At 40.3% G+C, this 13229-nt stretch overlaps 1 pseudogene; it reads left to right on the top strand.

Moving 5' to 3' along the window:
* The first annotated feature begins 11995 nt into the window (after positions 1-11995).
* LOC147718310 (nicotinamide N-methyltransferase-like) overlaps positions 11996-13229 on the top strand; it is an 84282-nt pseudogene continuing 83048 nt past the window's right edge.

Below are 13229 nucleotides of genomic sequence, written 5' to 3'. Positions count from 1 at the left end.
CCTTACACTAGAGGAATGTACCTGTTCCTGTGGTGTGAAGGATGTTGTAGGGTCCCGGGGGATCCTACAGTTGGGCATCCATTATGTTGGATGTAATGCCCTCACACACCCTTTCTGGTATCATGCTTCATTATCTGGGCTTGCTCCTCGTTGGGTTGGCGGTGCAATACCCAACGGGCAACACCTCAAAAGAGGGGCTCTTTGGCGGAGATCTTTTATCCAACTGTCGTTTAGATGAAGTGCGGGTGTGGGGCCAGAGGTGCGTGGACGTGGTAATAGGAGTTAAAATAAAGCTCGGAGTACCAAGAATTACATTATTCTGGCGGTCCCCTACTCTAATTAAAATGAAAACTATCTGGTACTCGTTAGAGTATTATGCTTCCTGTTTACGAGTCACGAACTAGTATGTGCTGTGGTCGGTCGACTTGTTTCTCGCTCTAAAGCTGTTGGCTAAAGATTCTTCAGGACCTATCGGTAGAAAGTATATCTATGGTGTTAACTGTCTACGTCAGTGTGGTGTATGTCTTATATTCAGACAAACATTCAAGTGTGTGTAGCTCACAGAAAAATAGGTGTTTCCTGCGTGTTAACTCTGTCGTACTGCATCTACCTGGATTGGGAGAAAAGGAGCAAATCACAACAGGTACAGTTAAAAACCAGAGGGCGATGAATGTACATTCCTTGTGCCATGCTAGAACGAGTGCTGCTAGCATGTGAGTTAAACTGAAATGAACTGGTGTTCGTGCAATTCCTTAGTGAGCATTGTCGTGGGCATGCTCATGTGGGCAATCATAAACAACCTATAAAAACGTTGGTGGTTAAAATTGATAAAAACAATACAAGACACATATGTAAAATATCAACATTTCAAGGTGGTATGGCTTCTAACTCACTTAATATGTTAAGTATACAGACCCCAACAGTCTCCGGTGGGTTATATGGCATGTAGAACCTTCAAGTATCTGGCGGGTCACAGGAGGAAACCATAATTTAAAGGCCTGTAGCTGGTGGTGTGAGTCAAGGCTACTGGATCAGTAACAATCATGGCATGGTATCAAATGGAGCCTGAGTTGTCTGCCTGTATTAGGATCTAAAGAGACATATAGCCGGCCCAAGATAATCCCTTCCTGTGTGCCTAGAGTAACAGGTAACCTTGCTGCTATCTAAACTCAGTAATATTCAGTGCTGTGGTGTATAGTTAATGGGAGATCTCCCCCGGCTCATGCATATTCCGAGTGCTAGGTGAGTCTGCTAATCACCCAAGGATCATGGGGCCCTGGATCATTGGCCCAATATTTAGGAACCAAGGGTGCTAGTACATTGACCCCGTCGGTGACTAGAGCGCTCCCCGGGATATTGTTTAATGTTACTGGTGCCACAATTTTTTTTATTTATTTTTTTTACTTTTTTTTTATTGAAGTCTTGGATGCACCACAACACAGAAATATACTAACATATGCCGCATGAGTTCGGAAGCAGACGTATTCGATAGAGAATATAAATAAAGATACATTCCGTAACATTCCCAATATTCGTTAAACAAAATACGATTCCCAGATTTTCTCAAATTTCCGAACCACCCCAATTCTTTGAGCATAACTTTGTTCACATTTTCTAACTCTCTCCATTTTATGGCGCCATTCTTGTACCGTAGGGCAATAATGTGAACGCCCGTTCTGAAGTAATAATGATCTAGCCACGGCCATAGCTATATACAATAGTTTGACTAGTTGCCCAGTTAACATCAGCTCTAAATCAAAGCCAAACAAAATCAATTTAACATTCTGTGAAATCATAATTTTCTGTTGATTTTGAAGAAATGCAAAGATATCCTCCCAAAAGGATGCTATTTTGGGACAGAAAGCAATAACATGAGACCAATTGGCGGGATTATAATTCAAACACCGGAAGCAGTTAGATGAGCTATTGGGATACATTTTAGATACAATCGCCGGGGTATAATACAGGAGCCACTTACTAAAAAACAGCATTCTGCGCCAATTAGCGCCTCTTAGTACAGAGAAGTTCAGTCTATTAATTTTCTGCCACGCAGTAGAAGTTAATGCTAAATTTTCCTGCCCTTGCCATTTATGAACTGCTTTAAGATAAAGATCCGGGGCCTTATTCTGTGTTAAAGAGCGTTTCCACTCCCCTGGTTTCTTCTCATGTATAGAAATAAACAGTTCACTAAATAGCTGGACAGGAGGAGAAAGAAGTGTAGGATCCAGTTGACGCAATACACTGTAAATCAGTTTATATGAGCCCAACATTAGAAAGTTGCCTTGGACCAGAGGAGCCATATCTGAAAGGGTAATCCAGGCTCCGTCTTTCATAAAGTTTTTTAACATTGTAAACCCTGTCCTATGCCAATTTTCTACTATTTCCAAACTTATATCCGTCCCTAAAAAAGAAAATGCGCTATATAAAGAGGAAGTTAGATTAAGAAAAGGGAGGGAATATCTTTTAAGCATTGCAGAACGCTTCTTGAAAAACCAGTTTAAGACCTTGTATCGAACCAGTTTGGGTGATTTAAATATTTGAAGAGGAGAGGGAATCTGGGTCTCTCGGCTAATTAAATTAAAAAAAAAGTTGATAAAGAGTTTCTGGTTACTGTCTTTAAATCTCGCTAGGAATTGGGCTAAATAAGCATTGTAATAATCTTTCAGATTTGGAAGAGCAAGCCCTCCTTGCTCCTTATCCTCATATAATGTATTTAAAGCTATTCGTGGGGTCTTTTTGGCCCAAATAAAAGATGAGAACAAAGATTCTGTTTTAGCGAAACACGATCCGGGTAAAAAGCAGGAAATGGTTGCGAACAGAAAATTAAATAAAGGAAGAACTGACATTTTAATTAGTGCTACCCGTCCTAAAATAGATAATGGTAGAGGGTTCCATCTTTCCAACATTGAACGTACTCTATGAAGAAGGGGCACAAAATTTAGCCTGTAAAGGTCTGAGACAGAAGAAGAGAAAAGAACCCCTAAATATCTTTTCGGTTTATTATTAATACAAAGTCTTAGATCCGGATGGAGTTCAGGATCGGAACCACCACAAACCAGGATTTCAGTTTTTTTTTTATTGATACGATATCCGCCAAAAGCTTCAAACTCTTCAAATATTTGCAGAGCATAAGTTTGGCATTGCAATTCAGGTTTAATTAACAAAATTATATCGTCTGCGTATAATTTAATTTTAGGCATCGAGGTAATAGGGGGAAGAATATAAGCAGATTTCCTAATTGAAGTTGCTAAGGGTTCAATAAAAAATGCAAATAAAACGGGAGAGAGCGGGCATCCTTGTCTGGTACCGCGTTTAACCGGAACCAGGCCCACTGACTCTGCATTAATAATAATATTGGCTTGAGCCTTTGAGTAAAGGTTCTGAATCAGATTTATAATAGCTACTGGAATCCCAAAGTGATCTAAAATAATAAAAAGTGTTTCCCAAACCACCAAATCAAAAGCTTTTTCAGCGTCAAATAGTAAAACTAACGCAGGAACCCGTCGTGTTTCAAAATAATCTAAAGCCTCAATTAAAAAGTGAGTGTTAGATAATAATTGTCGGCCGGCAATTAAGCCGTTTTGATCTGTATGAATCAAATCTGAAGAAAGGGAATTGAAACGAATAGATAATAATTTAGTGATGATTTTATAATCCGTGTTCAATAACGTAATAGGTCTATATGAATTTGGATCATTAGGCGGCTTGCCCTTTTTTAGAAAGCTAACTACGGTTCCTTCCCGAAATGAATCAGGGACTGAGCCACCATCCAACATAAAGTTTACTAACTGTACAAAGAGTTCAGCAAAGGAGCTGAAAAAAATCTTAAAAAATTCTGTTGGAAGCCCATCAGGCCCACATGCCTTACCTATTGGTAGATCTTGCACAACGCGCTCTACTTCTTCTCTTGTAAATGGATTAACCATAGTAAATTGTTCTAAAGGAGAAAGAACAGGCAGGGAAATTTTAGCCAGATAATTTAATAACTTTTGCCGATCTATAGTGGATTGAGTATTATAGATCTTACTATAGTGTGCAACCATTATCTCTCCGATTTCTTCAGGAACAGATGTATCTATTAGAGTACCCGGAGACTTTAAGGAATGAATGAGATTAGAAGCGGCTTGCTCTCTGGCCTGCCACGCCAGGAATTTGCCTGTAAAATTGCTCTCCTCGTATATCTTTTGCGAACTCTTAAAAAATATCTCTTCACTAAGGGAATAGAAATGTTGACAAAGTTCTCTTTTTGCCTTGTTTAATTGTTCCTGAATAATACTAGCTGAGTTTTGTTGCCACAATTTAGCGATGTGGCAGAATGTGGTTTTTGGCTTAAGAAAGTATGGTATTAGCATCGGGATCATGCGAAGTCAGAGTAATGCTTATACACCGGGGTATTTTAGTCCTGAGCATTGTAAGTGCTACTCATGGTTGCCCGGGTGTCAGTTACTGTGGCTGGAGTCTAAGACGGCTTACGGTATGCCCGCTAGCAGTGGGGCGTTATGCCCGAGGTAAGCCCCCTTGTGCTCGGTATCTAAAAAATATATCTATATATTTTAACAAGTGCTGCAGGGTTGGGCACCCTCCTATATTACGCCCCCATATACAATTAGCGGTAGCGAGGAGGCTAGGTGTGGGAGTGGAGAAGGACGGATCCCTAGCCTTCTTCATATGTTCTAGTGGGACTCTTGGCACTTACTTGGTTAGTCATGCGTCGTCTCATCAAACACCTATCCCTAGCTGCCGGACCCGGGAGGTAGTGATTGGTCCGACGGCTGTGCGGAGCAAACAATGTTAATTCACATCCAGTCAGACACGCACTAGAAAGGTACTGCATCTTTGTCTTATTCAATAGCGTATATGCAGCATGAGGTAGCATTACTGTGATATCAGTGTCAAGGAGGAGCCCTGTCGATTGTCTGATAGAAACCACCACGGCTGCGGCAGCTCTGAGTCAGTTCGTGAGAGCTCTGGTGACGTTATCAAGAATAGCACGGAAATAAGCACAGGGTCTCTGCTGCACAGGGTCTCTGCTTACCACCGACACCGTCTGTTAGAACAGAAAGCGTGCAACCATCCGCCTTGTGTACATAAAGCACAAAAGGCTTCTGGTAATCAGGTGTATCAAGCAGAGGAGCAGAGCAAAGTGCAACCTTTAATTATTGCTCAAAAGCTTGCTGGCATGCAGTTGTCCAAGGCAAGGGTTCATGCACTTCTTTGTTGGTCTGGTAAAGGAGGGGTTTTGTTAGTTAGAAATAATTAGGAATCCAGTGACGACAATACAAAGTTATACCAATGAATGCCTTCCGCTCACGCTGGGTCTTAGGAACAGGCTTATTAGTAATTGCAGCTATGCTTTCAGGTGTTAGTCTGCGACCCTCCTTTAACATTAGGTGACCTATATAGGTGGCCTCCTGTCGACAATATTGACTTTTTGAAAGTGACACCTTGCGTCCATTGAGTGCCAAATGTAACTGTAATTTAACCGTGGCCTCTTTACAACCATCTTCAGTGTCCAAAGCCACAAGTAGGTTGGCAATGTACTGCAACAGGACATTACAAGCGGGAAGTTCCAAAGAATCCAATTGAGCTTTCAAAGTTTGGCTATAGATACAAGGACTTTCTGTATAGCCTTGTGGAGCAAGGCAGAATCTAAAGCTCCTTCCTGCTATTGCAAATCCAAAGAGATATCTACTATCTGTATGGATTGGAATGCTGAAGAAAGCATTCTACAAATCAATCATGGAATTTTGCTGATGGGGGAATTGTTGTCAAGAATGTGGTAATGTCTAGAACCACAGGGTACTTGGGAACCACTATTTTGTTCACCTCTCTTAGGTCAATTACAAAGTGGTAAACATCAGGGTGGGCATTGTATGAATCCAAGGGTGTCTTTTTAAGAATGGGCAGAATAAGGCTATTACACACATTTGCCACTGTCTCCTCAACTACACCATACTTAATCAAATCCTGTATTGTTTGCAATAAGGCCTTTTCTCCTGCTTGGGATATCTTACACTGGAGAATACGTGACAATACAGCATTGTCCTTAATCTTTATAGATACCAGTGAGATCTGAAGTAACCCCACATCCCTGTCTCCTGTAGCCCACGCTGTATGTGGCTCATCTTTAAACTCAAAGGGGAGGAGGCCATCCTTAGCGAGGCATTGTTTGGCACGGGCCACTTGCGGCCCAATAGTTATGTAAACACCGTCAGGAGAACAAAAAATTGTTGCATGTAACCTTTTTAGGAAATCCAATCTTAACAAATTCTCCCCCGATTTGACGTTAATAAAAATGGTGAATCAACCGTAAAGGGGCCAATAGTGAGAGCAAGGGGTCTGTAAATAAGGCTAACAACCGGCACGCCTGAGAAACCCATCAAAACATTGTTTTAGCCAGATAGAGCTGCCCCCCATTACCAGTGAACGGGAAACAGAGCTATTCATAGCCCCTGTATCCACAAAATATTTCTCGGTCGCACCTTGCAAATCTACAGTGATGTAGGTTCTGTGCTGATCTTCAGGTACTGGAACTAGACCCTTGCTCTGTCCCTGGCTATCCTAGCTGTGAGACATTCCGTCACTTTGTCCATGTCATAGTCATCATGATAGTACTGCCTCTCTCTGGGGTCATCAAAATAGTTCCTGCTCTGTCTATTAGACAATGTATTCTCCGACTGCATCCCTCCACAGTCTCCTATTCCTCTCCACATCCTCTACACCCCTGACTTCTCTGGCCTCACCTTTCTACAATAACTCCAGGCACTCATTCTGCCAATATCCCTCCAGCTTGCAATATGCACATTGGTTGAGCCCAAAGGGTGCACTCGAATTACCACCCCTGTTAAACCGGGGCAGCCGCTGGGTCGAACCCAAACCTCTTCCTCTTCCACTCGCAACTTGCTGCATCACCACCCTAGTTCCACAGTTTTGACTTGATCTGCACTTTCTTTGTTCTCTCTATGCTCATAGTACTGTTCCATTCTCAGTATTACCAATGGGGAGGAGGTGCTCCAAATGCTTTCTGAAGCCTGCAGCCTAGTCACAATCTCAGGAATCAAGTTATTAATGAACCTGCTGACAAACACTCAGACACCACCTTCTAGTAACAGGTACTGACCACTAAAGTCGAGAAACACCCCTTCAAACTTAGTAAAGAAATAAGACACACTCTTGTCCTTCTTCTGATGAAATGCAGTCAATTTGTCCCAATCCACCCATCCCAGAGGGATAAGGGAATGCATATAACTGGTACCAACAGGCCAAAGAACAACTCAATATCAGCGAGCGTTAACACTGTGGAGAAGGCTGCCTCTGTCAACTCTTTGAAGTACACTGTTGGGTTTTTCCAATGGTGTAAATATCACAAATTAGGAACGATGAAGATGCTTATGGACCTAAACATCAATTATAAACAACATATACATGCAACCTCAATAGAATGGTATCAAAAATATTTTTATTGATATTATTTGTAATAAATTAATCTAGATACAAAACCGATGAATAAAACATTTCAATTCTCTACATTTATACTAGATTCAAACAATCACATTAGGTAAATTGCTATTTTTGGAACAACCTCAGATTAGATAAGGTATATACAGTGTCAATCATGGATATATGAAGACCTGTGTACAAAGGTTCAAGTTACATCAAAAATATACAGACAAAATAGTCATATCATTTATACAGAGGACAATCATTTCTGGTATGGCTCTTGGAAATCTGTGTCCTACGCGCGTTTGGGCTGTGTGCCTTCATCAGGAAGCCATGTACATATTAAGTGAAACCTAGAAGGGAGGATGCATGGACAAATAAACCGTCAATAAGAATTTAAAAAGGCGGTCCTACTACATTATTAGATACCACTAAAGTGGAGATAATTATGAACTCATACTATAAAGACAAAAAGAAGGGCATAAAACCAATAATTGCAAACTGGTTAAACTAAACATTGTACCAAATATGCTAAGTATCCTTCACCAAGAGATAAGAAGAGACCACAATATCAAGATGCCTTATGGTGCAGAAAAGGATAGAAAAGTGATATCCCAAACAGTGAATAGAAGTGATAAATCGGAATACACAATAAGATGTTTTTATGAACATTGGAAAAGAAAGATGAGAAAGGGTGATTCACTCAAGGGCTGAGTATCTTGCAGGGGTACTCAAATGAGTTTTTCTGAGGGTCCAGCAACTGATATTACCTCACTCTTCTTCCAAGAAATATAGATCCTCTGCTCCTGAAACCGAGAGTCTACTTGTGGCCTAATTACAGTGTTCATGGAGTCACACAGTTCTGGTATTTCAGGATGGTAAATAGGATGGACCTCTCACATGGGGCACTGAGTCACCATTGTCTGAACCTTTTGGAGTATCTGCCTCGGTAACCCACCAATGTTGTTACATTGCTAAAAACTTCAATGGGAGCCATCCCTGTAGCATATACCCTGTCCCGTATGTCATAAATGATCTGCGGTGCAACACACACCTTGAAAACACTACTCCTACAGTCCTTTTAGTGAGGCTGACATGTGCTTAAGAGCATGCTGCTGTCTGAATGGCTCATAATCTTTCATCACACTCCACACATCTTCGACTGTATACATTGCATTCCGGGCCCACTGAGCTGCTTGATTCGCCACCATTAGCCTTTCCTCATCACCACAGCAGAATTCACCAACACTTTCTCCATGCAGTCTAGTGCTGCCCCCCAGTGGTGTAGGAGTAAAAGTGGGTGTAGAGGCATAGTCAGTAGACAGAACAGGAGAGTTAACGGCTCCGGCCCCTGTTACTTGCATGAGCAGAGACGAAGCAGGAGGGGCTGGTGCTGATGCAGTTTGGCTAGAAGCAGAAATACTAGAGAGAACAGCACCAGGGGCTGGGGTCTGAGACATTGGAACCTGAGGCTATATTTACTCAGGGGCATAAGGTGGAGGAGGGCGAGAATCCAATAGCTCTTCAACAAAAACACCACCTTCCTGTCTAGTAACATAACATTTATCAGTCTGCAATCAAAGCTTTCTATTTGTACATTCTATGCCTTTCTCTTGCATAGGCATTCTGCATTATTGTTTGCGTCTGTCTCTTTCAGGCCTTTTTCTCTGTTCTCGTACGCTGTTGCTTTGCTTCCCACTGCCATACTCTTAGAGAATCAAACATCAACTGCCTGCTCTTTTTGGTAAACTATTTGTCCTGCAAGAAATTCAATTTTTGTTCATCAAATGAACCAGTAAGAGGCCATTGTAACTCTACATTGTCCCTCGTATATTTATTCCACAATGTGCTAATCATAATAGGGCCAATACCATGTTTGACGTATACGTAAAAATGTAGGGTACCCTCCGGAGGCACAGGCTGGCTCTCTTCCAATCGAGCTTCAGTAGAACAACACAGACATCCAAAACACCCCGGTTTACTAAGACAAGGCATCTTAATATAAGACACATGTGCTGTCCCGAACAGACAAGTATAATACCAACAACAATAATAAAAAAAAAGATAAATATTAAAAATTGTTCAAGAACCAAACCAAAATGGGCCAAAAACCACACTCTACAATCCGGAAACTGTACCAAGTTCAAGAAGAAAATCTGGATGTTGTACCAATACACAGCCCGTTGGCTTGTGCCGGTCAAGCAAGGCAGTCTGAAAACTGCACCAAGACAGTCCAGGCTCATGCCCTTCAAGAATGGAACACATTTTTCCAAGAATAAAATCACTCACTTGTGCACACAGGTTGAGTCAAGTTATTCTCCACTGCCGACTCTATGAACCAAATGGTCAACTCCAAGCTTTTGCCTTCTCAGAACCCCCAGCCGGTGACAACTAGATGAGGATTCGCCTGATCAAATTGGCAGCTGCAAGAACCAAGCTCGATCATGTGTGGTACCCGATCTGCCCACTGACCGGACGCAACCCAGACCCTGTAACCCGATTGTGGGTGAGTCAGATCACCTTGCGGGGTCCCTGTTCAGGCATCAACTGAAGGAAGTAGCCCTTAGGGGCCACCCGGACTACTTACATCTACATGCTATGCCTTCCCAAAAATGAAGAGTCGGTCAGACAGTAGAGAATACAAACACATTTTTTTTAGCAATACTCTGCAGAGAAGTCCAATCTGACTTGTACCCTAAGATGTCTTCTGAAGGACTGACCCCCCAACATTCTGCAACACATAATGATTCTTCCCAAGATTCTTTAAACCAGCCCACAGTGGAAAGTTACAGGCCTGGGACGAACATGAACAAAGGAGGCACAGAACGATGGGCTACCACCTGCCAGATGGGCACATGCTATCTGCAACTCAAGGTTACTGCGCTGAGTATCAGCATCTCCTAACGTGGGAGCAGATCTACACACACAGGTAGGTATGCGAGGGTAGAATAGCCGATTCATTAGTAGGTCAGGAAGCAGCTCTGGACAGAAGAGAAAATAATAACGAAATACAGTGTTCTGCTGAGGCAAGTAATACGAATAATGAGGCCTAGTTCATGCCCAGCCTAAGCAGCCTAATAGAGATTGCGAAATACAAAATGGAGTCGCACCTGCTAACTAAAGTCTACACATTACATGGATAACACAGTGGGTTGCGTAACCTTAATACAAATAGCGTCTATTTAGCCACACACTGCTTACCTAATATATCAAGAAATGAGTGCATAGCAGGATTGGGGTTTTCAAACCTAACAGTAATATTTTTGCTTCTTTATTTTCAAATAGGGGAATTGGATGCGTAAGATTATCATTTTCTCTTTTTTGAATTGTCGGTTCTTACCGTACTTTAGGTATTTGCTTTATTTCTATTGGAGAGTAGTGTTATGAACATGCGAACTATTGAACTTCGGCATTCATGTATTTCGGAATGCACTGATGAGAGGAGTGGACTGTGGGATAGGTACTCTTGAATATTTTGAATCGGTTGTAGTCATTATTTGTTAAAGAAGTACAGTTCAGCTACATTACAATCTTGGATTCAGCTGAGTTTAGGAATGTCTTTTCTTTTCTTAATGTACTTTCAATTATATATACAGATTAGATTCTGGAGGCATCATGTAAATTAAGACTTTGATAGTCTTCAAGCCACATTAACCCTTCTTGGTTCTGTGTATATTGTAAGTGGCTAAGGATTTTTTTAAAATTTTAATAGATTCTATGTATGAAGTAATAGACAGAATTACCTAATTCTGGGATCCTGTTTCAGATTCTTTGAAATTGATCAAAGTGCTTGATTTACATCTATTTGATGTTTGGGATGGAATTAGTTCCAGTAATTCTTTTTTCAATGAACTATGCATGGAGAGTCACTCTCAAGGGTGTTGCACTGTTATGTATTTTCATTTTATTTTAAATACATTTTTTATATACTTTTTCTATTTTTGTCTAATTTAACATGGGTGCAGGATTCTCCTCTATACTCTTGAGTTCTGCTTTTTAGTAAAACTAACAGGAATCATATTTTAAGTATTGATTATAACCCAAATATTGTTTTTTTGGTACCATCACTTAAGAAACAAATTCATTTTGTCGGCCTGAACAATTGACGGTTGCTCTCAATATGTTTTGTACTGATGATTACCTGTGAAATCAATATGGTTGAAACACCGTCAATGCGTTTCTTGGCAAAATATAAAATGAAGCATTAAGTGAAACAGGCAGAGAGCATGTGTTTGTCAAGGGCAAACATTTGATGCCATGGTCCTACCCTTCTAGAAATGAAATGTGGAACAATTCTGCTGTGTAAGGTATTTTGTGATGGTTGAAAGTATTTCACTTGGAAACAGTAAAAACTCAAAAGCAGCCACAGGAGAAAAAAATTACTTTAGTCTAGGTCCATTAACTCTGAAGGTAACAGTGAAATTGAAGTTGAATAAGTTGCATATGTAAACATATTTCACTCTGTTTGAAGATCATTTGAAAGTAAAATTTCGAGCTATATAGCATGAGTGCAAGTAACACAGAATGAAGGCAGGAGGAAGCTACACCAGATAAAATGGCCTCCAATAGTAGCCTGAAGGAACTCCATGAAAGATTTTTTGATACACGAAAGATGAAGGGGATATATTTGGAAGAAGAATCTGCCTTTTTTGGTGATTCAGTTATTCAGATGTTTTCTAATTTAATCAAAATCTTTTCATCAGGTATGTACTACTCATGTCCATGCTCATCCATAGACAGCTTTGATTGTGTAATTCTGTTGGCAGCAAATCAACTCAGGGGTGTTAATTGTATCTGACATAGATACTATGTCCCAACCACTTGCTAGTTATACTTGTTATGGATTGAGATGCATCAGTTATGATTGAAATTGAATAAGAAAAAAATGTAAATTATTGTTAGAGTGTCTCTATTTCAATAACATTTTGCAACCACCACAAAGGAACAGTAAGTGCTTCCTGTGCATGCTCTTCATCTTCCTCTTCTCCTCTGTCTTTATTGACCTGTGATCATAATACTGAATTACGCCACAGGGCTGAGTAAGATGTGTACCTACCTGCTACTAATAAGAATCCAGGTGTATTGTGCACAAATATGCATGTGGATTGTTTAACAATGCCTTTTCTGATGGCCAAAGGACTTAAAATGCTTGTTATCTACATTATATGAATGTCATATATCTGCCAATTCTTCTAAAAAAACTATTCTCCTGAATTGCATTTTCAAACATTAAAGATCTCTTACAGTAGCTACTATTAGGGCTAGTTATAATTTAAAGCAGTTTGACTAGAAAGACATTTAGATTACATTAATTTTGATAGTTAATGAAAATCATTACAAAATCACAGGTAGAAGTGCAAATAAATTCTTATATGTCATTGCCCTAAAAAATAAATTTTGAAACTTTTAAGTCAAGTACTCATGCCACGATTTAATAAAATGTATATATTTATTACAATAATGGCAAAAAATATTTAAATCAATCGAACAAAAAGAAGTTTCCTTACATAATACATATATGTCACTGAGGATCTAGTCTTTTCACAAACCCATGCCCAGTCCATTCCTGACGCGGACACAAGGCATAGCTGTAAAAGTGGGACAGAATTTTTTTTAACAGTTATTGACACACGTTGATTTGGGCAAATTCCAGAGGTTTCCATCACATACATTTAATGAAACTGTGTGATTGTACATTGATTTTGAGGTTTGCAAGGTATTGTGTGTAGGAAAACCTCATGGGATCCATAAAAGGAACACCACCTGAGAATCACCCGCAAGTTTACTTT

Source organism: Lissotriton vulgaris, chromosome 4_1 (assembly GCF_964263255.1).
Source record: "Lissotriton vulgaris chromosome 4_1, aLisVul1.2, whole genome shotgun sequence".
Taxonomy (NCBI): domain Eukaryota; kingdom Metazoa; phylum Chordata; class Amphibia; order Caudata; family Salamandridae; genus Lissotriton; species Lissotriton vulgaris.
The sequence above is the reverse complement of the archived record's forward strand: the minus strand, read 5'-3'. Positions and strand labels throughout refer to the sequence as shown.